Source organism: Saccostrea cucullata, unplaced genomic scaffold (assembly GCF_032062105.1).
Source record: "Saccostrea cucullata isolate Sc308-1 unplaced genomic scaffold, CSIRO_AGI_Scuc_v1 ctg173, whole genome shotgun sequence".
Lineage (NCBI taxonomy): Eukaryota > Metazoa > Mollusca > Bivalvia > Ostreida > Ostreidae > Saccostrea > Saccostrea cuccullata.
The window spans coordinates 184302-211513 of record NW_026932155.1 but is presented as its reverse complement, the minus strand read 5'-3'; the positions used below and the strand labels follow the sequence as shown (position 1 = coordinate 211513).

Below are 27212 nucleotides of genomic sequence, written 5' to 3'. Positions count from 1 at the left end.
CAGGTCTGTTCTAAATTTGTGTCTATTGTCTTTGACTGTTATTTAACTGCACCAGATAATCTGATCTAACTGATACAATTGTATCCAAATTATACTGACACAATACGTGTGATTTCTTTATGCCGAATAAATGAGGATATTTGTTGAATTTATTTTAAACTTCATGTAGTCTACTTCAGTAAGTTTTAAAATTCGTTTCAACCAATATGGTACATGAGTTACAACAAACATATATATGCAGAGAATACAGTGCACTAAGCGGGGGATGTAATAAAAGTCAAGTTGATTTTTATTAAAATTTTAAATTCTTTGAGTACAGAACTCAACAAAATTTTACTTTATAGTGCATGTATTAATTTGAATGAGAAATAAGGGTAAAAGAAATGAGCTAAAGAATCAAATTCTACGTATTTCAATCTTCTATCTATCTATATTGCATAATTTTTTGAATCGTAAATTTCTTTTTTTACATTTACATCTAATTCAAATGAAAGATGGTGATTTGTTGATTTAAATTTTAGAATTACTGTAGACGTACTTTTTTCCAGGATGTTAATTTCGCGGAATTTCAATTTCTGTTTAAACCACAGAAGAAAACTACTACAGGATTTTCAAAATTACTCAACTATATGCCTTACATTTATATTAAGTACGCTTGCAAATTTTTTTGCGTAAATTTTTGTGACCGCGTACATAACTAATTAATAAAGATGCGGAAAAAAAGTACTTCTACAGTAGTTAAAATATAAAGTTGAACTTTTCTGTTGTCGACTCCCCCAACTTTATTAGCAACATTGCCTGTTCTCCAGCGTATGACGTTTATATCTCCAAGTTGATTTGATACGCAAGAGCATGATATACGCATGAAACATTTCTTAATCGAAACAAGCTATTGACCACCAACATGATGAAAGAAGGATATAACAAGTCCTGTTTGAAGTTAATATTTCGCATATTCTATGATCGATACAATGGAATTGTACTGTAATACATGGAGATAACGAACAGTATTTAAGATCAAAAGTCCATTTAACAATACAAAATACGACCAGAGCGAATACGGACCTCCAAAATATCAGAGGTGGGATCAGGTGCCATGGAGGAGAGTGCATCCCCTGCCGACCAATCACGCCCGCCGCGTGCTACTTGTCATAATTGGGAAATAACGAGAAAATCCGTCGCCAATTTAATTTGTAAATAATGGCCTAATAATTAGTATGAAAAACGTCAGTCAGTCAACTTGTTAACAAAAACAATCTACGTTATGTTGAACGTTGACTGAAGCGTTTTCATATTAATCGTAAGCCCTTATTTTACACATTCAGTTGTCAAATTTTTTTTCGTTTTTGCTATCATGCCAAGGAGTATACGGCGCATGTGTGCCAGGATGCTTACTCCTCCATGATGTCTGATCCACCTCTGATGTTTTAGGGGTCGGTATTTGATCTGCTTTCGATTTGTTGTTGTTTCAAAAGACTTGAGCTTCATTTCTATTTGTTATCTCCATATTTCTGTAAAACTATTTTTCATTAACGTATTAACGTGTATCAGAACTGAATATGATTCATGAATGAAATATTAAAATAAAACCTTTTTTGGTAAGCTTGTATGCATTAATTTAATAAAAGAATATATGATCAATTTCAAATTAGAAATTTATATAGCCTTTTCTCAACATTTATCTTTATCATTGTTTGTCAAAATTTTAAAAAACCCTACACATTAAATAACATATATATGTTATCATAGTCTTTTTGTGTACCACTTCTTCTTAAAACTAAACAAAACAATTGCCTGGATTTTAGTTGCCAGAATCAAAGAGCTACGTATCTTACTTGAGTCAAAATTGTAAGCGGGAAATATATGGAGATAACGAAAGTATTCAAACTCAAAAGTCCATAAAACAATACAAAAATTCATCAGACGTAGGATCAGGTGCCATGAAGGAGTGAGCATCCACTACTGACCGATCACACCCGCTATGTGCTCCTTATCATGACTGAGAAATAACTGAAAAATCCGTCTTCAATTTTGTGTATGAATAAAAGACTAACAATAAGTATGAACAACATCAGTCAGCATTTCATTCAATGATAAATTGTATTTGCTGACAAGGTCACTGTATGTACCATAGAACCATAGAACTTACGAAATGATGACTGTAAACGAGACTGCTGATATTCTTGTTTCAGCAATTTGTTTGTCAAATGTTTACCTCGTTTTAGATATTGTACATACGTTGAGCATGCCCTTGCATAACGAATCAACTGAGAAATATAAACTCCGTATGCAAAAGATTAAGGAGTAACGTTTTGAAGCATTTTTACAGACTATGTCTCTGACGAGTTGTGCTGAAAATACATAGCAGTGATAGTCAATCAGTTTGGAAAATTTCTTACAGACTTAAACAAGATGAGTTAATGAAACACTGCTATGGCAAATATTAAAGTTTCCCATAGACAAGTTCAAGAGATCAATCAAGTTTTCCAGAGAAAGGACTTGAGTCAGTGAATAAATTTGAAATGAAATATTATGATGGTTAAAGTTTTATATAAACACAAAAAAATTGTTATGATCTTGCAAAAAAACGTTTAAATGGTTAAAGTATGTTATTAAGGCCAAGGTTAAGGTTTTTTTTCAAAATGTATCTGACTCTAATATAAGGCCAAGAACAAAATGTCAAAAATTGTATGAATGCTCCAACACAACAAGGTTTTGTCTTTTTTGCAATTGTTGGTCAAACTCCAAGGACAAAGTCAAGAGGTCAAATACGTTGGCAACAAAAAAGGTTTTGTCACAAGAAAACATGTTAAATATGAAGGGCTTGAAAGCAAAACCTCTTACCAACAGAAAATTATGGACAAGGTTGAAGTATTTGTGTACAAACAGATAGACGGACAGGAAAAAAAATCTATATACCCTAAATCCTCGCTTACAGGAATGCTAAAAATATGCTGAAATTGCACGAAGTACTGAACAGCTGTGAAAATCCTTTCCTTTAGATATAAGGAAAGTTGAAAAATATATTGTATATTGACATAATTTCTTGAAATTACTGGAGAAAAATTATTTTCTATATTTAACAGAGTATAAAGTACATGACCAAAAGTACAAAACTTAAATCGGTCCTTATCATAAAAAACACATTATGTTAAAGATACTTCTATCGCCCCACACCTACATTAATGGTTTAGATGCCATAAATGCAAAGATTATCTGTTTATGACAATTATATTAAAATTGGTCGATTACTCCATTTAAAACAACCAAGGTAGCTTTACGATATTTCGTTAAAAATTGGATGAAATTGTCCGTAAAACGATTCCCCAACAACCATCTCCGTCATCAGCAAAACTTCTCCGGACTGTTTACCATGACAGAGAAGATGACAGAAAATATAGGGAGACTTCACTTACAATTAGGGCTACAAGGATGGCGTAATACGTTATCACAATACAACTATAAAAACCAGTTCCAGTACGCAAATGCATAGATAAGCAGAATTTACTTTTAAAAATTAACAACCATGGTTCTTTTAGTTCCAGGTGAAACCTAGGGTATCAAGATTGTACCATGCAAGTTGTAAAAATTTACATAATATTTCATACATGTATAAACGAAACTCATTGGAACAGGCTCTTTAAGCAGGCCAATTACAGTATCTGAAAATATAGACTTAAAGTATTTCCATCTGGGTGTCATTAAAATCAAAGCTGATTTCTGAGACAGCTGTGATCCAACCTGATGTTTTAAAGGTCTGTACTTGCCCTGCTTTTGATTTGTATTGTTTAAACGGACTTTTTGAAATGAATATTGTTTGATATCTCCATATATTTCAATGTATTAATAATTGTCTTTTATTTCAACATACATGTAAAGAATACTAAGATGAAACATATGGAGATAACGAAATGTATTCAAGATCACAATTCCATAAAATAATTAAATACAAAATAGGAGCAGAATAAACTCGGACCTCCAAAACATCAGAGTCAGGATGAGGTGCTATGGAGGAGTGAGCATCCCCTGCTGACCGGTCACACTCGCCATGTGCTCCTTGTCACGATCGGGAAATAACGGAAAAATTCGTCACTTCAGTGTATAAATAATTGACTAACAATTAGTCTGAGAATGTCAGTCGGCATTTGACTCAATGATAAATTGGCTGACAAGGTCATTGTACTATAGAACAATATTCTACTATACTATATTATATATATATACTATATAATATTCTACTATAGAACTTACATAATGATGACTTAAGCGTGACTGCTGATATTCTTGTTTCATCAACTTGTTTGTCAATAGTTTACCTCATTTTAGAAATTGTACATACGTAGAGCATGCTCTTGCATATCGAATCAACTGAGATATATTAACTCCGTATGAAGGTGATGAAGGTTTATTGTTGCATAAGTAAGGGAAGTTGACGATTTGTTAGATTACCATTAACGTCTTTTTTCAAGTAAAATACCCAACTATGAAACAGATGTGTCAAACTCCTGTAATACTTTTTATCTCAAGCTAACCAGGATATATCAAATCGACATAATAAAATTACCATTTATTTGATAATTAACAATACGTCCTCGATACATCTAACTGTCGAGTTGAAGGCCACGGCAAGTGTTTTTTTTTTCTTTTCATGCAAAAGATTTTGGACAAATTCTGCTTTAGATGAATATAAAAATAGGTCTGCAAATAACGGGGCACAATTGGTACCCATGGGAATATAATTTTTCGGAAGACGTGGTCTCCAAAAAACAACATACATGTAGATATTGTCAATCAGAAACTCAGGCATCTTTTTTGATGTCAACTTCAGAGTACTTATGTGTTCAATCTTAATGTTTTTTAACCAAATGATTTTGGAAATTACCAAGATTGAGAGAAATTTCATGGCCGTCTAAAGAAGAAATGTAATAATTTTAATTAACTTGCAGGGACTTGATACGAGATAAATCATGTAAGAAATTAAAGACATTGTTTTACAGGAAAAAGAATGCAAGTACATGTAGGCCGAAAGGATAAAAAAAATTAGATGATACTGTTGCTGTTTACACGTTCAGTCTTTTGTTTAGCACAATGATGAACAGATAAGCAGAAATATTTCTTTTTTCTTTATTTCTGGTCTGAGGCTTTGGATAGGAATGAAATTTGATGAAACTTTCAGACTTTATTACATATTGCCATTGTGCATCAAATACCATATTTGGACCGGCCACAGCAAAACATGCTATTATAACTATATGGAGGCGGGGGGTATCCCATCCCCACCTCAAGAAATTTTTCTTTATTTCTGGGAGGCTGGATAGGTAGGCAGACCTTGTCGATCAAATACCTTTTCTGGAGGTAATTAATATTCAACCCTCATTCCATCCCAACCCACGAAATTTTCTTGTGTGTCTTCGGAGTGTTTAATTTTTTTCAGATTTGTATCATCTCTGTTCACATTACAACAATTTACATCTTAATTTGGCAAATCATTTTTTGGATTTAAATCAAGAACATTCTAATACGCTGTGTGACATATTCATTGAGTCTATCAACATAAGAATCTATTTAATTCACAATCGTAATTGGCATGAAGCATCAATTAAAATATAACGTCCGATTAACTTGCAGCCATTTAGGGGACAAGTCGACCCACTTGTTGAATAATTAATCAGTGTTACCTAAATGTAGAACCGTAGAGATAAGATCTCAATTTAAAGGCTTTACAAGAGATGGGTTTAAAACTTAGATCGTCTTTATATAGACAGAAACAAAAAAGTCCACATTTTTCATAGTTCATGTGATAGCGACGTGAAACTATCATGACACATTATATGTAATGTTCTGAACACATCTCCAAACCACATAATTGTTAATATTAATAACCTAGGTCCCAAAACACACCCTTCATCAATGATTGAACAATTTTATCACTTGTTCAAATGTCAGATGGATCCCTGTAACAGGTAAGAAAATCGGCTACAAATACAGAGTTCTCATGGGAACAGCAGACCCCGATAATTTAACAGGTACATGAAGCTTTACAGGTGTCAAAGCTACCCGCACGTATCGTAAAGCACACATAAAATATTTCATTATGAATATTTTTGTTTCTTTGAAATGATGCTGAATACCTTTAACAACAATGCAAATAAATACTTTTCTCATTAAAGTGCATATTTTCCATTAAAGTGCCTATTTTACATGTATGTAGTCTTATAGTAGTATTCATATTATATTATTGAACACCATGAACATGGTTCAAAGACTTCAGTTCAGTACAATACATATAATATTGTCAATATTGTATATTTTAATTGTACAGCAATGTTTGCACTAAGCACTGTCAGATTAGAAATAGCTATATAGTATGATATTTGGTTTCATGGCCACTGACATTTTCATGTAATTTAGGAGGAAATCCAAACAGAACGTTGCTCTATTAAATGTCAGAAACAGCAATAACATTCCTATATTCATTGTATTTAAACATTTTCAATAAAAATACCCAATTTACTTGTAATTAACAACGATTCTATAAATACTGTTTGATATTCATTGAGATAGCATTATATAAATTGTTAAAAGTCAAGTACATATACATGTACAAGTATTGAAACCGAATACGATTTGCAGTATGCATTTTTTTTCAATATATTCGTATAGAGGCAGAAAAAAGTCGAGTCATGCCAGTATAAACGGTGTGGGTTCCTTGGTACGACATATTCCTTGGCAAAATGTGATTCAGCTGTGAAATTTTCTGAATTAACAATACCTATAATTTAACATTGCACCAATAAATCATGACCTAAAAAGTTCCACCAAAAAATTGATATATATGTAGAATATCCCCAGGTATTGTCATTAGTGAGTTTAATAAACCATGACTATAGCATTAGTAGGTAGTTAAAAGATTATAGACTACTTTTTTTAGAATAAAGAACATTGAAATGAAACTTTAATTATGTAGTTATGTATCCATTAAACCCAAGAGTTGATAATGCACTTTGAATGAGGTGAAAACTTCACTTATTGAGAAATATCAGGGGACCGATCAACCAATTCCACCTGAGAAGCTAGCATTCCTGTGTTCGAATTCTCCTACACGGAAACGGGACATTGTCTGTTAAGGTAAAAACATGTTATACAAAATAGATTAAAGCTTAGAACCGCCTACAATAAAACGCCGCTCTAGGAAGGTAGTATCGCTTACAGCAGCTGAGAAGAGGATTTCTGTAACCAAACCATAATCATTATCATCAGCGGTGTATTATGTGCTATTTTATTTGGATATAAATGAAACTAGACATTCGAACATGTATAAGCTTAGAGTAGATATAATTATCTTCACAAACAGTAAATCTCCTGGTGATAACACACAACTCCCACCGCTTCTGTCTGTACTGTTACTACATGATGTTGTATAATCCAATAACAACAGCATTATGATTGTATTGCGATAGAAATGAAGCGACTGATTAAGTGTGTAGGATAACCTAATTGTACTTTACTGTAGTCTTTTAAGCTTTACACTAACAGTCAACCGAAAATACATATTTTTAGCTTTGAAACAAAAGCACCGAAAAAGTACACAGTTCGCGAGTTCCTTCTTCGTTAGCTTCTCATTGAACTGTATATAACGAAAATGCTAATTCCTCTTGCTACATCAATATTCACAGATCAGTCTTTAAATGCTATGAGTTGTAATAATTATTAAATGTTTAACCTTTTCTGAATTAAGTTAATTTTTTTTTAAATAAATAAAAGGAGAAATTTAAAAAATATATATTTTAAAGTACATGAAATATCGACCATCCATTATATGATAATATCGTGCCGTCAAGAGGATTATTATTTCTTCCCAGGTTCCTTCTAGGTATCTTGTACTTGTGTATTTGCCACCACAATGCTTGTTTCAGTATAAAATTATTTTATTGATTTTTTTTAACGAGTCATTGCTTTTTGATATTTTGAAGAAGAAACCACTATACAAAGGGAAAGTCCATTGAAGGTTTTAATCTCCGTAAAAGTACTATAAAGTAGTAACCTAAAAACTAAAAACGTTATACTGCATACTGCATTTACGAATTCTGTTCGTGTACAATGTCTTATTTTAAGCTTTAAAACTTGAAAAATTAAAGTAATCGCATAGCTTGTAGAATGATACTTTTGTGCAAAGAAATGTCATGTACTTTTTTATCTATAAAAAAAACAAATCACGCCAATATTATTAATAAAATTTTAATTTTACCATCCAGACATACATGAACATGTATTTGGTATTGACAACAAGCCATCCCGATCAAAGTACAATGAGATCGATCAATTGATTGATTGATTTTTTTCATCTTAGCGAGAATATTTTTCCAGTTTTATGATGCCAAATTTAAGCATTTGTCAGAATCAACAACTGGCAGGACATGTTTTTTTTTAATCACTGCAAGTCGTTGTCCTTTAAAGAGAATTTAATTTTCTAGCCTAAAGAGACCCCTGTTTAAAATCTTAATATAATCCCTGAGTAGCAGATTTGTTTTCTTTTGGTGTTTATTACGTAACATGACTACCGCACAACATTGTCAACCCCGTATTTAGTGTGTCGGAAAACTGATTGTTATGTTTAATCAATTCTGGAGAAAATTCTGTCTGCCTTTTGCAAGATAAAGAGGCATTTCAGGATGGAAACCCCTGAAATTATAATGACAAACGCATTTTATATTTTGGTTGTTACAGAATATCGTTTTGCCTTTGGCCATTTCACAATGAAAACGGCAACAAAAGATAAAATATGATTGAAGTAATTGAAATTTTCAGCAAAGAAATCTGCATATTTCATCTCTTACAAAATGATAACAAGGGAGAATTTATCAACAGTTTTTATACTATCGTAACATCCACTTATTTGTAGCATCGATATCTGTACGTGATTTACATGTATGTTTGTACGTAAAAAATGTACACTATAGATAAATACATGTATTATAAAGAACTTTCGTCACCCCTTGATTTTAAAGTACATATACAATATCCAGTCTAATGTGCATGTACCTTTGTCTAGCATTTTTAAATTTACAGTACTTGAATTATTTCCGCTTGATTGGAGTAAATAAGTTGTATGATGACTTTTTGTGAGACACGGGCCAGGATGTAAGATTCGGTGGCAGATTACGTGAAAAACTTCATTAATGTGCTATACAGAGAGAAAGTTTATCTCTGTATACATCTTAACCGCAAATCATCAAATAATGTTGCACCCATCCCTAAAATATTCAATTTATACAAAATTTATATTAACAAACAACGAAACCAAGTGAAAATAGAAGTAACCGTCACATATCAAAACGGTAGCACCGCGTCCTTATATATGAAACAATCATGATTAATAGAAACATATCAAATTACTATATATATAGATGCGCTATTTTTTTCTTTGCAGCGTTGAACATTCATTTAAGAATGTCATTTTAAAAACGACATACTCAAGTGTTATCAGTAACATAATTTATGTACTTTATCATTTTTGGAGGGTTGGTGGGATATTGGGTCCTTAAAATTATACAATCAAAAAGTTTGTACTCTATTTGAAGTTTAGCTTTTAGATACAATGTGCCAATGTTTCATTTAAACCTTTTTCGAAAGCATATAAATTGTCAGATTCATTACAACACCAGCTTTACAAATTGTATTAACAGAATACATAAAACCATGTTTAACCTATGCCTTTTATTAGCAGGATAAAACTGAATGTCCTACCTGGATATCAGTTGGATGACATCAGTCTCATGTAAAGCGAAATGAAGGCCAGTGTGTTTAACGCATGAACTCACATTAAGTGGCAACAGTACATCGGGGGTCTTCTTCGATAGAAAACTGTCCAATGTGGCAAAAAAATAAAACACAAGATTTCTTTTAAAAAGGCATCACATTTTCACCGACTTTGGTGTCCTGTCCTGATCACTCTTTCGTACAGATCAATTCCTATATGTCGCAGGCCTGGAGAGGATAATCTTTACATCCCAAAACCTTCACAGTATAACCTGGATTCATTAGGTATCAATTCTTATTACCTAAACAAGTGCTCGAAAAAAACACGACCAGGGACTGTTCTGGTGTCGATGATTTAAAAGTGCAATGGAGCAAAGAGTAACTACAATGGGATGCCCTTGGTGTATTGAGCTGTACTGATATATTTATCTGAAGTCAAAGTCTAACAACGCTTTGGAAACATATATTTTACATTGCTGAAACAAATTAAAGGGCTTTGCAAAACTTCTTATACACAATGCAAAACAGACAATTATATGTTGAGGAGATTTAAATATTTGGTTACGAATTAATTCTTGAACTTTTTAAACTATTACAACATCTGGGCTCTGCATGGTAAATTTTAATTACTTAAATTGTTCTAAAAATAAACATTTAAATAGTTATACAATTTTAAAGAATCGGACTTTTCAAATTTCTGTCGGGATCGATGTCTTTGACGTAGACCAGGTTGAATCTCGTGTACCGGGCACTGAACGGGGCGACAACAATTTGGCGACGGACACTTTCCTCTGCTCAATCTGATTTAATCAAATAGAAGCACGTTTTACAATAAGCCATGGGTCGACCACCTTTTTACGTTCCGATACATTTCTGAAGGTATTTGTAAAGGATTTGTATTCAAACACCTAATCGATAACACACAGCGGATTTGTGAGTAGAACCCACAAATCAAATTGATAAAAATCAATTACGAAGGCATTTTATATAGTTTTTGTCAGAAATGCTCATCAGTATTAAATTAATAGATGGGGCAACATCAAGGTCAATAGTGAAAGTGTTGAAATTCTCATACATTCAACAAGCCATTGCAATCGCTGATAGCTTATACACTATAACCAGCAAGCAGCACTATGATGCCAAGGCAAAACTCAGAACTTCTAAATAATCCGAAAGGTAGAGTTTTATATGAAAAGCCCAATACTTACCACATTATAGCATGCTCGTAACCGGCAAAATGTGTTAAATGAAACTCATTCCTCTTACATATATATTAAGTAGTTGAACCTTAATGACATTCCCAAAGCAACCAAAATAAAGAAAATCGAACAAAATAATTTAAAAACAAAAAAAAAAAAACATAAGGTCTGAGATGTGTTCAGTAGCCTCCAGAAGACTATGACAGGCGTGCGTCAGTGAGGTGATAAACTGAATAAACCCTCTTTTCTTTTAAAACCTTTGGACCTGCATATTGATTCTTAAGACTCTCAGCCGAGCTACATACTGAAACATGTATATCGATGAGGAATATCACGCAAGTTGTCATAAAGAATCAATTTTAAAAAGAAAAGTGACACTCGCGGATCAAATATTTTGAAATGTGGCATTTCGACATCTGTCTCAGCACTTGAATAATATGTCATGTAAGTACACTACAAATCTAGTATATATGCATAGCTGTATATATGTTTTGAATATAAGAAATGAAAGTCATTCCTCAATTCAAACTCTGTAAAAAATGATTATATGTTTTGACTTAAAGTCTCTTCAGAAATGTTTAATAGTACATCGCTTTGGATATTAGATTGGTTGAGAGTTCAAATTGAGGACTGCTTGCAGTAACCTTCCAAATTTTCCGTTGTTTACAACATTATATAAAGCAAAATCTGCAAATTGAGAGTAAAAATAACACAACAATGATTTGCATCCCTGCCCCGGACACACCCACTTTGTGCTTCTTGTCATGATCTTGCAAGCCTCTGTGTGAATAATATGTTACACAATCCTCACTAAGACATTGAGAGTAAAATGTGAAGGAAAAACATCAACTTGTTTGTCGAGTACTGCACAACAATATATTCAAGAAGCGGTATGAATCAGGTGTGGATTTTGAAAAATTCCGAAGAACTTTTGGAAAATTTGAAATCACAAGATTTTACGAAAATCAACAGGTTAAAAAAATTGTTTTCCTACAAGACTTTTTTTTCAAAAAAATCTTATACACAACCATTCCCCACGATAAATTAAAGTCCAGGCTTTTTGATGTCATTGACAGCTGCTTTTTCAATAAAAATGGAACTCGTAAATTTACTTACCTGGTCACTGGTCATTTGCAAAATTATTTTGTTAAAACATATTCTGATTGCACACACAAGTATTCTGCAGTTAACATCAAAGAGATGCTTGAGTTTCTGATTGATAATATCTATGTGGTTTTTGGAGACCAGGTATTTGAACAATCCATCAATCCATTGAAATTTTCATGGGTACCAATTGTGCTTCGTTATTAGCAGACCTATTTTTATATTCATATGAAGCAGAATAGCTGACAAGATCATTGTATCGACCATGGAACTTTCGAAATGATGAATTTAAACGAGACTGCTGATATTCTTGTTTCAGTAACTTATTTGTTAATAATTTACCTCGTTTTCGAAATTGTTCGTACGTAGAGCATGCTATTGCGTATCGAATCAACTGCGATATATGACCTTCGTATACAGCTGATGAGGGTATATTGTTGCATAAGTTAGGGAAGTTGAAGATTGAAAAGCTAAAGTCATCACGTTTATCACGGAGTTTGATTGTTAGATTACCATTAACGTCTTTTTCAAGCAAAATATTCAAATATGAAACAGATGTGTTCTGCTCTGTGGTATCTTTTATTTCAAGCTCACCGTGATATGTCGTATTGCCATAAGAATGAAAAAAGCTAGTGTTAATTGACAATACATCGTCGATATATCTAAGGGCCAGAGCAAATCTTTTCTTCTTTTCACGTATAAGATTTTGAACAAATTCTGCTTCATATAAATACAAAATTAGTCTGTTAAATATCAGGGCGTAATTGGTACTCATGGGAATTCAAATAAATTGTTGGAAGACCCGGTCTCTAAGAACCACATAGATTTTGTCAATCAGAAAAAAAAAACTCAAGCATTATTTTATGTCAACTTCCGAGTACTTGTGTGTACTCTCAGAATGGATTTTTAACAAAATAGTTTTGCAAATGACCAATGACAGGGTAAGTAAATTTACGAATTTCATTTTTTCATTGAAAAAGCAGCTGTCAATGATATCAAAAAACCTGGACGTTAGTTTATCGTGGGGAATGGTTGTGTATAATGTTGAAAAGTAAGTTTTTAAGCTGCTGATTTTGTTTGGTAAAATCTACCACTAAGATGAAAATCTGACATCTCTGCAATTTCTTTTATCAAATATTTACAAAGTAACTTAGATTTATAGAAATATAAGATTTTTTGAAGTCCTACTATAGCATAGATACTTGTTGAGAAATTGGGAAAATTTTGTCTTTATCGTACGATTTTTTATTTATCTTTTATTTTTATTTTATTTTTTTTTTTGGTGAAAAAGACCACAGAATTTAAAGGCAATTCAGATCTCAAAAAACTTAATTAATAATTTAATATATGTATGAATTTTTTTTTAAGTGTGCAACTCCTATACTTCTTTAGATGCACTGAAAAGGTACCTATAACCTACCTCTAGCCTATTAACCTACAATATTCGTTTTATACCTAATAATTCACATTTAGTTCAAAAATATATGAATTAACTTTATTAATATGAGATGAAAGATTCGATGTTTCGTAAATAGGTCGAATAAACTCCTATCATGTCTCGCAGTCATTAAACGATTTTCGGAACCGTAGCAAACTTTCATCTTACGTACGCACCCTGTAACAGGCCTATTTTGATTCTTAAGATCCTAAAAGTTCTCATGAAAAATTTAAAATTTGCCTTCAATCTTGTTTTTTCCCATTCTATCTTAAAGGATAAAAAGCTGAGCTTATCTGTTAAGTATTAATCGTTAACTATCGGATATTGTGTGCAGCAGCGGGATAAAATGTCGAATTGAACATATGGTAGCGATTGTTAGAGGCCTGTTATTGTTAAGCTTTCGTTTGATATATGTTTAAAAATATATGATACGCGTCATCATTTAGTAATAAAAGTAGATCGTCATCTGTAAACAACAGCTTATTTCCTTAAATATATCGAGTATATTGTGTTGGCGTTTACCGATATCTTTTAAAAATATGATTGTCCTTGTAGGAAATTTATATTAAATTTTATAACGGCCTAAGGACATGCGACTCGTTTATTTATATTTTGAAATATATTCTTAGGACAAAAAAATAGTAACTCACTGCATTCTACATATGGCTTATCGTACATGAATGTACAGACGTTTTATTATTTGTATGAATTATTATGAAAAAGAAGAGGCTGACACTTTGTCAGAGTGGACTAAATGTATCAGATCCATGTTAAGATCGCGTATTAAAAGATTGAGGGGCAATATAAAAAACATCTATCCTCCTGTATTCACCAATCCAGAAGTGAAAAAAGAATTAGATAACATAATCAGTACTTCGTTTGTACGGCTCATTATATAAATTGAATTTTAGAAGAAAGGATTTAATTCTACAAGTGGTAATCCAACTTATACTCATAGCTCCCTTTCTACAAAATCATTTGTCAGTTTTGAATATTTTTAATATCCCAAAGAGACAAAATGAATTTGAACTTCCACATATATATTTTGAATTCCGAAACTTCATAAGAATCCTGCATAGCGGGTTCCAGAAATGTTTAACCGAGCATGTTTCTTTACTCCTCAATAAAATATTAACTGTAGTGTAGGAGGAACTTCAAGAGTACTGTGTATCAATACAATCAAGAAGTGGTGTAAATCAGATGAGGATACTTAAAAATTCCAAGGAACTTTTGGACAATTAAAAAATCACAAGATTTTACCAAAATCAACAGCTTAAAATCTTACGACTTTTCACCTTTATACACAACCATTCCCCAAGATTAATTAAAATCCAGGCTTTTTGATATCATTAACAACTGCTTTGTCAATAAAAATGGAAATCGTAAATTTACATCTGTACTTACCTTATCATTGGTCATTTGCAAAATTATTTTGTTAAAAACAGTCGGATTGTACACACAAGTACTCTGAAGTTGACATTAAAAAGGTGCTTGAGTTTCTGATTGAAACATCTATGTTATTTTAAGAGACCATGCAGGTCTTCAAACAATCTATTCGAATTTCCATGGGTACCATTTGCGCCCCGTTATTAGCAGACGTATTTCTGTATTCATATAAAGCAGAATTTGTGCAAAATCTTATGCACGAAAAGAAGAAAATACCTGGTGTAATTTTCAACTCGACATCAAAATATATCTTCGACTTTATGTCAATTAATCAACAATCATTATGGTAATTTCCATTCTTATGTAGATACGATATATCCTGGTAAGCTTGAGATAAAAGATACAACAGTGTCTGACACATCTGTTTCATACTTAGATTTTTTACTTGAAAAAGACGTTAATGGTAATCTAACAACCAAGCTTCATGAAAAACGTGATTACTTTGATTTTTTTATCGTTAACTTCCCTTAATTATGCAGCAATACACTGTATACCTGCATCACCTGTATACGGAGATTATACATCTTAGTTGATTCGATAAGCACGATACTTATGAACATTTCTAAAACGAGGTAAATTATTGATAAACAAGTTGATAAAACAAGCACATCAACAGTCTCGTTTAAAGTCATCATTTCGTGTTTGTTCTATGATCGACTTTTGATCTTGAATACTGTTCGTTATCTCAAATGCTGATTTCATACTGTTAGTCCATTATTTATACACTGAATTGACAACGGATTTTCCCGTTATTTCCCGATCACGACAAGGAGCACACAGCGGATGTGTCCGGTCGACAGGGGATACTAATTGTTAGTCCATTATTTATACATTGAATTGACAACGGAATTTTCCGTAATTTCCCGATCATGACAAGGAGCACACGGCAGATGTGACCGATCGGCAGGAGATGCTACCACCTCAATGGCGCCTGATCCCACCTCTGATGTTTTGGAGGTCCGTGTTTGCTCTGCTCCTATTTTGTATTGCTTTATATGGACTTTTGATCTTGAATACTGTTCGTTATCTCTATTTGTTTCATTTCAAATAGAAATAATATTTCCTCTTTTACTTATCACACTCCTTCATCGTTACTATGACACTGAGGACATGATTTCTGAAACAATATATTATATAAACTGATTCAGTTGAATGATTTATAAGTAACGGTTATACATTTGTAGACCAAAAACTGTCAATTATGTCAATTATATGGGATAGTATTTCATGGCTGGAGGCACTTAACGCGGAGAAAAATCTAATATCTTAAAACATTGCTATGACGTCATGCTTTTTTTTATTTACCAGTTGCCATTCAGATTATAATAATAATACCAGTCAAATAATATCAGACGGCAGTGATAGCAAAATTGGAAAGTATTTGAAACAATATCTTGAGTTCGACTTAATTGAAATACAGAAACATATGCTTAATGAATAAAGGGAATGATACAAAAAAAATGAAAAGTAATAAAATTTAAAACTAGTTCTGGTTTGTCATCAGTCTCTATCTAGTAAAACACTTAGGTATTTTAAAACATACCACCAAATTTTCATTAATTCCCAATTATCTCCCCTTGAATGAGGGCGTGGCCCTTCATTTGAACAAACTTGAATCCCCTTCACTCAAGGATGCTTTGTGGCAAGTTTGTTTGAAATTGGCCCAGCGGTTCTTGTGAAGAAGTCGAAAATGTGAAAAGTTAACAGACAGACAGACAGACGGACAGAAAGACAGACGGACGCCGGACAAAATGTGATCAGAAAAGCTCACTTGAGCCTTCGGCTCAGGTGAGCTAAAAATGAATATATATTTCTTTCTGTGTTCTCATCATCGAAATTTATAACAATTTTATTCTAAAATTCAGTTTCATGTAATGACGTAAGCATTTGTAAAAATTCCATGCATCGTTTGTACATTATTTAAAATTTTCGTCGAATAGGCGTAAAATCAGAACACTTTAAGAAAATATTATTTATAGTTAGTGGACAGTCACATGATATACATTTTGGTTAAAGTTCTCGATTAAATAAGCATGCGCATGTTATTTGTGAATCACCCGTGCGTATTCATGAAATAATCATTCCCTGGGTTTGTCCGGGCGTTTCAGGCTGAAGTTAGAAATAAGAGAATTAAGAATTTAGCCGACCTTACTCGTGTCTGTCAATCTCTCCTATGTACCCTCAATGTACGGAGCATATCGAGATTAGTTTTAAGTTGCTTTCCGGTCATCTGAAATGTAGAATCTAAATACTTTGCAAGGTGCATGTATGTGCACAATTTGCCCAAAGCGAAATTGATTCTGTGATAAACTATTAACCCAAATTTTTCATTCAACTGAAGCGTTATAACTTTTATAACAATTTATCTCTACTGCTTAATGGACTTCATTATACTTAAACAGTAGCAAACTTACAATGTAAAATTTGCTCTTTTTGCATGCCCTCAGTTAGAAAGTTACAATTATTATGCAATATTACAGCTGGAGAGGGAGAGAAAGGGAAAGAAAGATTTTTGTTTATATTTTATGATTATCTTCTTATTAGAAAGCATTATTTGTTTATAACATAAAAGAAAAAACCTCGTCACAAGGATTTCATAAATATACGTGATATATGAAAGCCCTAGCACCAACTGTTCAAAAGATAGACCTTGTCCTTTTTAAAGAAAAATCTTGTCACAAGGATTTCATACGTGAATTCTGAAAGACCTAGTCCTAACCGTTCAAAAGTTTTGGCCAAGGTTAAAGTTTATTTAAAGTATGTCAAACTCTACGATCTAAGGGTCAAAGTAGTTGGTATCCAATGAAAGGTCTGTCACAAGGTTTCATATGTTAAGTGTGAAACCCCTAACCCTTACCGCTCAAAAGTTATGACCAAGGTTAAAGTTTTTAAAAGTATGTTGATCTCCAAGGTCAAGGTCAAAGTTGCTAGTATCCAATGGAAGGTCAAATTGTCACAAAGAATACATATGTGAATAAAATTAAAGTCCTAGCACCAACCATTCAAAATTAATATGGCCAAAGTAAGTTTTATATTTTGTATAAAAGTGTGTCAAACATGGAATACAAATGTGAAATATGAAAGCCATAGCCCCACCAACTCAAAAGTTATGGGCAAGGTTAAAGTTATTTCGGACAAACAGACAGCTAGGCAGATGGACAGACTGGGCAAAAACTATTGTAATATACCCCTGTATTTTCGATCACGGGGCAAAAAAACATTGAATAAATGACGTTAAATCAAAGTCCATGATTTAAAAATGCCTGTCTTAAAACTAAATGATCAAACATAACATTTTAACTGTAAAATTGATGAAATGATATATTTCTTATTACAGACATATTTCAAAATTTTCTTCCATAAATACTTAATGATGTTTTTTTTGAAAACATGTTTGCCGACACATATCCTGTAGATTCCAGAGTGCCTTCAATATATAAGTAACGATAACTGAGTTATCGTAGCTCCACAAACAATACTGATTTAAATAGACATAGAAGCAAGGCATATACACAAGAGGAGATTGGGTGGGGGGCATTTTTGGTCGTCTATAGGTCTTCTTTCCATTTTTTATATATGTTAAAATAATAACATAAATTATGCTTGAAAATCATAATGAGATAACACAATAATTGCAAAAAATGAACCATTTTTATAAATTGACTCCCCCGGCCAAGTTTTAGGTATTTTTAGCAAATCAATACTCAATATACAGAAAAAAGTTTCCCTTCCCTATATATTTCACAGGAATCCGACAAATTAAAAGAATCCTCAAACCTTATGTAAAATAAAATTTTCCTTTCTTAAATGTAAACAAGTTCCTGCCGACTGTGAACCAAAATCGCCTTGGTTCTTTGTGACATGCGCTTATGCTACATGTATATCTTAAGGAGGCTGGCGGGTAAACAAGTTAACCATTAGATATAACTTGGGAAAGACAAATTTCATACATTTGAATTTTAAGTATATCTTTATACGGCGCTCTTCTTCTATAGAGGAGATTAACATAGTCTGAAAATGGCCACAACCACCTAGCACTCTTCAGATTCATGCTCATTGAGAAACAATGTTTGCAGAAAATTGTAATTACGAACAAATAAATTTATTTAAACAAACCCAAATATTGGAACCAAAAATGGCCCTTAGCGTATCTTGTCCTTTTATCAAATCTTTCCCATAATTAAAGTCATTTCCATTGTAAAAACTTAGATACCCTAATATCGTTTGCTGACAGATGATGAGAAATCATAGACCTAATTGGATACACGTCTCTGATTGGGATATCATTAATAAATTTATTCTTTGATCTTCCATTAACGTTTTTCAGGAAACATTTCTTTAGATCTAACTATTCGTATCTAATCAACTCTTGTCATTTAGATCTCAACCCATACGTAAACCGAATGGAATTGCATTCTTCAAATAGTTGTCAAAAAGCAATATTTGACAGACACCTGATGTCAAGATCTTAAGCTCCATTTTGCATTTTCCGAGTCAAAGCTCGGTCTGCCGACATTGCTGATTTGTCCGCAGCTTTGGGAAAGGGAAGAGGTCGCTCGCCCAGTCTTCTGCAATCCATCAAAACTAAGTGAGTATAAGAAAATTGAATTCCAAACCAAGAACACCAAAATAAGATAGAATTCATCTTACAAATCCTAAGTCGTTATTGGTGGCAAAAGCCCGGTATAAAAACTCCATGTCAACGTGGAGTGGAAAACTTCTAATGAAGGCAGAACACGCAAGGAGAAACAATGATATTTTTAAAATATGATTTGTTATTTTTCTGTTAGATAAATGATACTCATGTCTTAAGAAAAAAAATGGAAGGGGAATATTGAAAATTGAATGAATTTTTCGTATTCAAACGCCTGTTCATTTACATTTAAGGTGGTACTGGTGTTAGTTGATGAGTCTAATTATTAGAATATCAACTTTCTGACCTGTATGTACTCAAGTCCACTTCGATTTCACAAATTGACTAACAATACAAAACTGTCGATTACGTTAGGACTTTTCAACAAGCTACAATTATTTCATATAAATAATTGATTGCGACCATAACATAACCATGGTCGAGTAAGTTAAGTAAGAGACGCCCAAGAGATTCTCAATTCTGTAACATGTAATATCTTGGTGTTTATTTTGCCCGATTTTATTATAATGATGAGTCATTCTGTAAGTCTGTAACTTTTAACTTAAACATATTAAAGCTGAATAGGGCGATAAAGCAAATAAACATTTTATTTTAAAAATAATAATTGTATTGGTAATTTCCTACCTTTATTTGAAATTAATGTAGAATTTTAAAGCTTTATGTATATAATAGGAAATTATCAATTAATGAACAAAAAATATTCAAACAACATAACTGTGGTTTAAAGAAAGTTTAAACAAATATTGGTCATGTTTCATCTAAACTGATAAAAAAGTAAACAAAAAGATTCTGGTTGGCTGTGATTTAATTTTTCCCAGTGACAACACACATCTTGTAGAGACACAACATATTCGCTACACTCAGCAGCTTGCTATGAGTATGATATTTTTTTTTTTACAGATACAGGCTATTTACTGATAATTTGGTGTTACAGGGAGTCCAACAACCTCTTTTAAATTCAGAATTTCCTAAATTCTATGGTCGTTATAACGACTTTGTAAGCTAATATAACCTATGAATTGGAAGTCTCACATATAAAAAATTAGCCTAATGTCTGCATGTGTTTAGGGAATAATTGTGGATGAAACTGTGGGAAATCTGGTCTCCCTTAGAAATTACAAAGACGATTATTCTGTCATAAATCATTGAAGCGAAACAAAATGCTACAGTTATTTTGTCATGTTACTTATCAGATACATTCACATTCCAAAAAAGCAGTTCTATTTCTGGAAACGTTTTGAAAAAAGTTTTTTAAAATCCTCTGAGACAGACTGACAGACAGTCAGAATAACGGACAGACGGATTTTGTAATACAATTAAGGTTAGGGAAAATAAATTAATTACTACAGTAACGTATTTCTCACCTGATTTGCCCAAACATACTCCCAAATCAAATTTTTGAAATATTTATGACACGAAACATCAATGTTTGATATATCTATATACTGCATAATGGGTAGGGCTGCTTGACCACGCTAGATCTACAATTACATTGCTTTATTATTTATGAATAAAGGCCCTTCTTCCCCCCTCAATGGAGATCCCTAGTAGCAATCAAGGTGGAAACATTTTGTATCGATTGGAGAGAGCTCCGCTCAATTAGGCTCTATTTATCCTAGTATTAGACCACATGCCGTCCAATATGGGAACCATATAGTAATTGTTCTTTTTATGCAGGCCATTTTGTTTCTTTTGTGTGAAAGACAATGTTTAATTTTCTTGCCTCATGCAAGACATTAACAGGTATATGATGTAGAGATTTTTAGTGGCCCTTCCTTCTACAGAGATCGGCAAACGATGGACATCCTGGTTATCTATAATGCAAAGGTCCTTATACTTTTTATATAACACAGTTACTTTTGATATCACATCTATGCAATGATAATTTTGGCAAATTTGGTGTTTACTTTCAATTACATTTGATGGCATACTCTATTGGTTAGGCATTGAATTTTGTGAGTTCTTTATCAAGATAAACAAGGTGAAGATAACAAGCAATGATTGATCTCAACAATTAGTCAAAATTTGTAGACAGGGCATAACAACGGACATCCCAGCATTCCAGAGGTGGGATCAGGTGCCCAAGAGGAGTAAGCATCCCCTGTAGATATCCACGTCCTCCAGAAGTCCTGTATTCTGATCATGAAGTAGGAATATTCCGATGTCAGATTTTAGTATAAAAATTAACAAATTCTTACAATTGGCACGTCGGTCACTAAAAGATCCAATGCTAGATTCTGTTCGCACCCTTTTCACTCCTCAAGTTTATTGAAATATATTGAGTCGATTTATGATTGAAAGGAACTATTGTTAATTAGTCAAATATTGAATATGGGCAGCAATTTGACACTGAAGGTCCCTCGTAGTACCAACGTCTACTAGACCCTTTTTTAGGTCACATTCAAAATGCAAGTGACTTTCACTTTAAATGTCAGGCGCTTGGTGAAGAAACAGTCACTTATTATGATATACGCCGGAACGAGAATCGAATACTGACCCCTCGATCACGATGTTCACGTTTTACCATTAGGTAACTGATATTTCATTCAAAAGCAGATTCGGTAAATAAATGTTAAGTATTTCCAAACTTTTCCAAAATATTTTTTTAAAGGAAATATTTAAGAAATCTTCAAACTTCATCTGATTTTTCTAAAGGTTGATTATTTTATGTATTTAGGTAAAAGGTATATTATATTTAAAATACATTAATACAAACGAATGGATAAAGAGATATATATTTTTATGGAACCAAGTGAAGGTTTCGCAAGAAATACAGTGTTTTGCTGATTTCGACACACGATATGCTGGTTAACTCCTATATAATAGGAAAACTTCTGTGTTTTTATTTCCATACAAGAATCGGGAAAAAAGAGAAACCAAATCCCCTCCAAATTGGATTGGGGAGGAACGTCGATAAAAAGCTAGTCTTGTTGACTGAGGGACAGCGAAGAGTATTTGTCTGGACGCTGATGAGTATTTACATAAAATTATAACAATCAGGAAAGAGAAATAGCAACAGGTTACATTGTAGGGGACCTTGTAGATAAATGAGGTCCAAAGAGGAAATTTATATTGTGGGCTATTTCCCCATATCCTCACTTTTGCCTTTAGAGCGTAATAATAGTACAGCCTAAAAGACGAACAGGGACAATATGTATACTGGTGTCTCATAATATCGCGGTACTTGATCCTTTTGAATAAAAAGTGCTATTCCAATTTTTTACTTTAACTTTCATCAAATACTATCCATAAACCAATCTATTGCCTAACTTTTTAGTGCCAAATTATTTCTCAAGTTTGCATTGTTTAATTTGTTGTCTATTTTTAAAATGGGAAGTCTTATTTACCTCCTAAATTGGAGAGTCCCATAGTATCGCGGCATAGGAAAACATGGAAACTTGTGGCTGACATGGACATCAATTTTTATATTTACGGTGTAATTCTACATAAAAAATAAACATTTATACAAACTAAAGACTTTCGAAACATGAACTTTATTATGGCTTTTTGCCTGACGTCACGGCGTCAGGCTGTATAAGGATTGATATTTTCATAATCCGAAACTATGCGATCATATCTAGATAGCTAGATTTTATGCAAGCTGATTTACATTGGAATTCTTTACCTGCATTTTAAAAGAAACAGTTTTCAAAAGAGAAAAGAGAATGATATTACTGATGCAAAATACTACAGTGTTTACTTCCTTTACTCTTTTTGCATTGAACAGATTATTCCATGTGATTCACCGTTTCAACATGTCCGTGCATCCTTTTTTCTGCATTTCTATACTACTGGATCAGTCCATTTACATTTTACGAAAGGGATGAATCGCTCTTTTCGCGCCAAATGTCACCGCTTTCTTCGCGCCTTTTCCTTGGATTGTTCTATTGTATGAATGGGTGTGCTAGCAAGTTCCATGGCATTAAATAAAGTTTATCCTTTTAACCTCCTTCTAATGCTTCGAAAATTCTCTCTACAAGTTATTTATTTATCTCATTCTTTTAAACAACACATTGTATAATATATCAGTATGCGGACATGCAACACTAAAGAAATGATTTTTAGACGGGGTCACGTGACTCCGTCTATTAGTTTACTGTCAGAGCCCTCAAAAAGGAAGCCGTGGTGATAACACATGAATTAAATCTACGCTTCATGAGAGAGTGCAGAAATTATTTTGATCAAAAAATAAACATTCTGTATCAAACAGAAGAAAGTGATATAAACTTTTTTTTAATCAAATTCATGAAGCATTTTGTAAACGTAAACTCAATATTAATTGTAAAACACACTAGTAAACAAAGTACTCTCCTGCGTAGTATTACGACTGCGTATGCATCATCCATTGTTTACTTCCGGTGAAATATTAATGCGGACCAGGTGAAATTCGGACAATTCAAAAAGGTTTCTAGACTTACCAATTATTGAAATTTCTACTTCAAATTAAATAAAAAACGCAAATTTATATTATTCACAGTTTTGTTTTTAGTCTGTTAATTTAAAAAAAATTATCAAAACTCGTTAAAAAATCACATTTGTAAAATCTAGCATGAAAATTGTTTGACGGTTGACCCCGTCTTTCAGTACTGTCTCAATACTTTGATTCTAATTTGCTTCCCGATCCCGCGGTTGGTTTATTCCATAAATGGACTAGTCCAATAATAATAAACAACGCAGTTCAGCCAGTCATTGTCTCAAGATGCATGATCTATTATGCGTCTCTGTTCAGATGCATACAATAAATAAGAAACAAGTGCAAATCTGGGATTTTTATTTCCACAAAGGCCTAAGTATTGAATTTACTTATTTCGTTCTCTTTTAAAATGTTGATAATGCGGCATGATTTGGTAACAGATTTTACAATGAAGCTCGAAATCAATTTAGATCGAAGAGCAGATCACTCCACTTGCAGACCCCCCCCCCCCCCCCCCCCCCCCCCCGTATGCAGTGTAGAGATGATTCTTCTAAAAGTGAAATAAAATCAAGATTTCATTTACACAAGGTTCTCAAAATATGAAGTAAGGAAATATTTTAAACCCACAGTATTTCTCAAAAGGTTTATCACTCCTCATGCAGATATTGATTGATTAAGTCAGGCAAGCTTTTTAAAAAGCTGTTACTTGTACTAGATTTTAAAGTCAATGATCTAAATATGATAAAAAACGAAAATGGAAATCTGTAAAATTACGTTTTATTTAAATAAAAAATTAACCGGCGCATGTTCCGTACGTTTTAATCATCACAAAAGTTTACATTCAGACGACAAACAGATAGCATTTTAACAGAAAGGATATGAGCTATGTATCTGGTACCGCGATACAATGGAACCCACGATATAATGAGAAGCGAGTATACTAACAGAATAAATCATTTCCTCGGTGTCATTTATATACATGTTTGTTAAAATCTCAGGATCACAACATTTTAAATTTATCAATATACGTACGTTTTATTTCCAGTAAAAATACATGTGTTTGATTGCCTTATATATCTTCACTGGATTCCGAAACTTCATAAAAATCCTTACAAAAAAAAAAACATAGCGGGTTCCAGTAAATGTTCAACAAAAGCTCTTTCTTCATTCCTCACTAAGATATTTACAGTACTAGTGAAAGAGAAACTTCTAGAGTACTTTGCATCCTTATATTCGAGTTGTGTTACTTAAAAATTCCAAGTAACTTTAAGAACATTTGAAATCACAAGATTTTACCAAGATCAAGGGCTAAATAACTTACGAGTTTTCAACTTCATACACAACCATTCCCCTAAGATATATTTGTCTGTGCTTTTTTATTTCATTGACAGCTGTTTTTCAATAAAAAATGGAACTCGTAAATTTACTTACCTTGTCATTCGTCATTTGCAAAATTATTTTGTTAAAAAACATTCTGATTGTGAACAAAATTACTCTGAACTTTCATTAAAAAAATGTTTCAGATTGACAATGTCTATGTGGTTTTTGGAGACCATGTCTTCCAACAGTCTAGTCCTATAGGTACCCATTGCGCCCCGTTATGAGCTGACCTCCTTTTGTATTCAAATGAAGCAGAGTTTGTCCAAAATCTTATACGTGAAAAGAAAACGCTTGGTGTGGCCTTAAACTCGACATTTAGATAAATCGACGACATATTGTCAATTAACAATGGTTACTTCCATTCTTATGTCGACACGATATATGCCGGTGAGCTTGAGATAAAAGATGCCATAGAGTGCGATACATCTGTGTCGTATTTGGATATTTTACTTTAAACATACGTTAATGGTAATCTAACAACCAAGCTCCGTGATAAACTAGATGACTTTAACTTTTCAATCGACAAGTTCCCTTACTGATGCAGCAATATACCTTCATCACTTGCAACGGGGTTTAAATCTCTCAGTTGATTCGATACGCAAGAGCATGCTCTACGTATGAACAATTTCTAAAATGAGGTATATTATTGACAAACAAGTTGATGAAACATGAATATCAGCAGTCTCGTTTAAAATCATCTTTTCGTTGGTTCTATGGTCGATATAATGACCTTGTCAGCAAATACAATTTATCATCGAGTCAAATGCTGATTGACGTTTTTTTTATTCTTATTGTTAGGCCATTATTCACATACTGAATTGTCAACGGATTTTTCTGTTATTTCCCGGTCATGACAAGGAGTACACGGCGGTTGTTACTGGTCGGCAGGGGATGTTCACCCCTCCATGTCATTTGATCCCACCTCTGATGTTTTGGAGGTCCGTGTTTGCTCTGCTCCAATTTTGTTTTACTCTTAATAAATTGGACTTTTGAGCTCGAATACTATTTATTATCTCCACATATTTCATTCAATTTTGGTGTGAATAATGAAAAGTATCTTTTTTTTAAAAAATACAATGTTTTCAAGACTTTTTGCATAGAACTTTTATTTCCCTTTTCTCGCAATTTATTTCCCTTTAGTTGTAAAATAATTACTGCTAGGAAGACATTCTTTGCAATTTGTTAGCTACATTTTATAGACTTATCGGCGTAAGATCATTATGCGTTCCGAAGAATGTATTTACATGTACATGGATATATCAAAATAAATCTTGCTAATCACATATATTTCTTTTCCAAATTACAACAAGAACTAAACAAATAATTTCATGTAATTTGATTGGCAAAAAAATGAATCAGGAATTTTTCGTAGAAAAAATGCTCCAAAATATCAAAACGAACTCCTCACAGTAAAAGTCAAAGAAAGAGGGATAACAACTATCTATACATATGAACTTACCAGGACAAAAAAAGTTTGACGACGCGCGCCGCGCACCTGCCAGTTTCTTTTCTATATGTACATCGATTACTTTCTACGTTTCGTTTGAGAGTAAAAACACAATTTAATTAGTGATATTTCTAACCTTTCTGATGATAAAGTTTGTGAAGCCTCATTTGACAAAGAAATTAATATTTTCATTTGCAGAGACAGTTTCTTTTTTATAAATATGTTTGTCTCCGGAAAGCAGAACTCGACTGTTAGAAAGAGAAATGGGGTTACTCAGCAGTAGGGTAGGGTAGGTACATGTACGTATACCTAAGGATTGAGCTGGCAAATTAAAAACTAAGAAGTTAAGCTAGTAGATGCTTTTATTAAAA

At 32.8% G+C, this 27212-nt stretch overlaps 1 protein-coding gene across 2 annotated transcripts in view; it reads right to left on the bottom strand.

Annotated features, from left to right (window-relative positions):
• LOC134234533 (5-hydroxytryptamine receptor 1-like) overlaps nt 1-27212 on the bottom strand; it is an 83114-nt gene that overhangs the window by 50407 nt on the left and 5495 nt on the right. Inside the window, exon 1 of one of the 2 annotated variants that reach the window (XM_062716616.1) lies at nt 9748-10084. The exons of the other annotated variant lie outside the window; for it this stretch is intronic. The gene's annotated coding sequence lies outside the window, so the exon portion shown is untranslated. Of the gene's footprint in view, nt 1-9747; nt 10085-27212 lie in introns of those variants that run through there. 2 annotated transcript variants of the gene reach the window in all.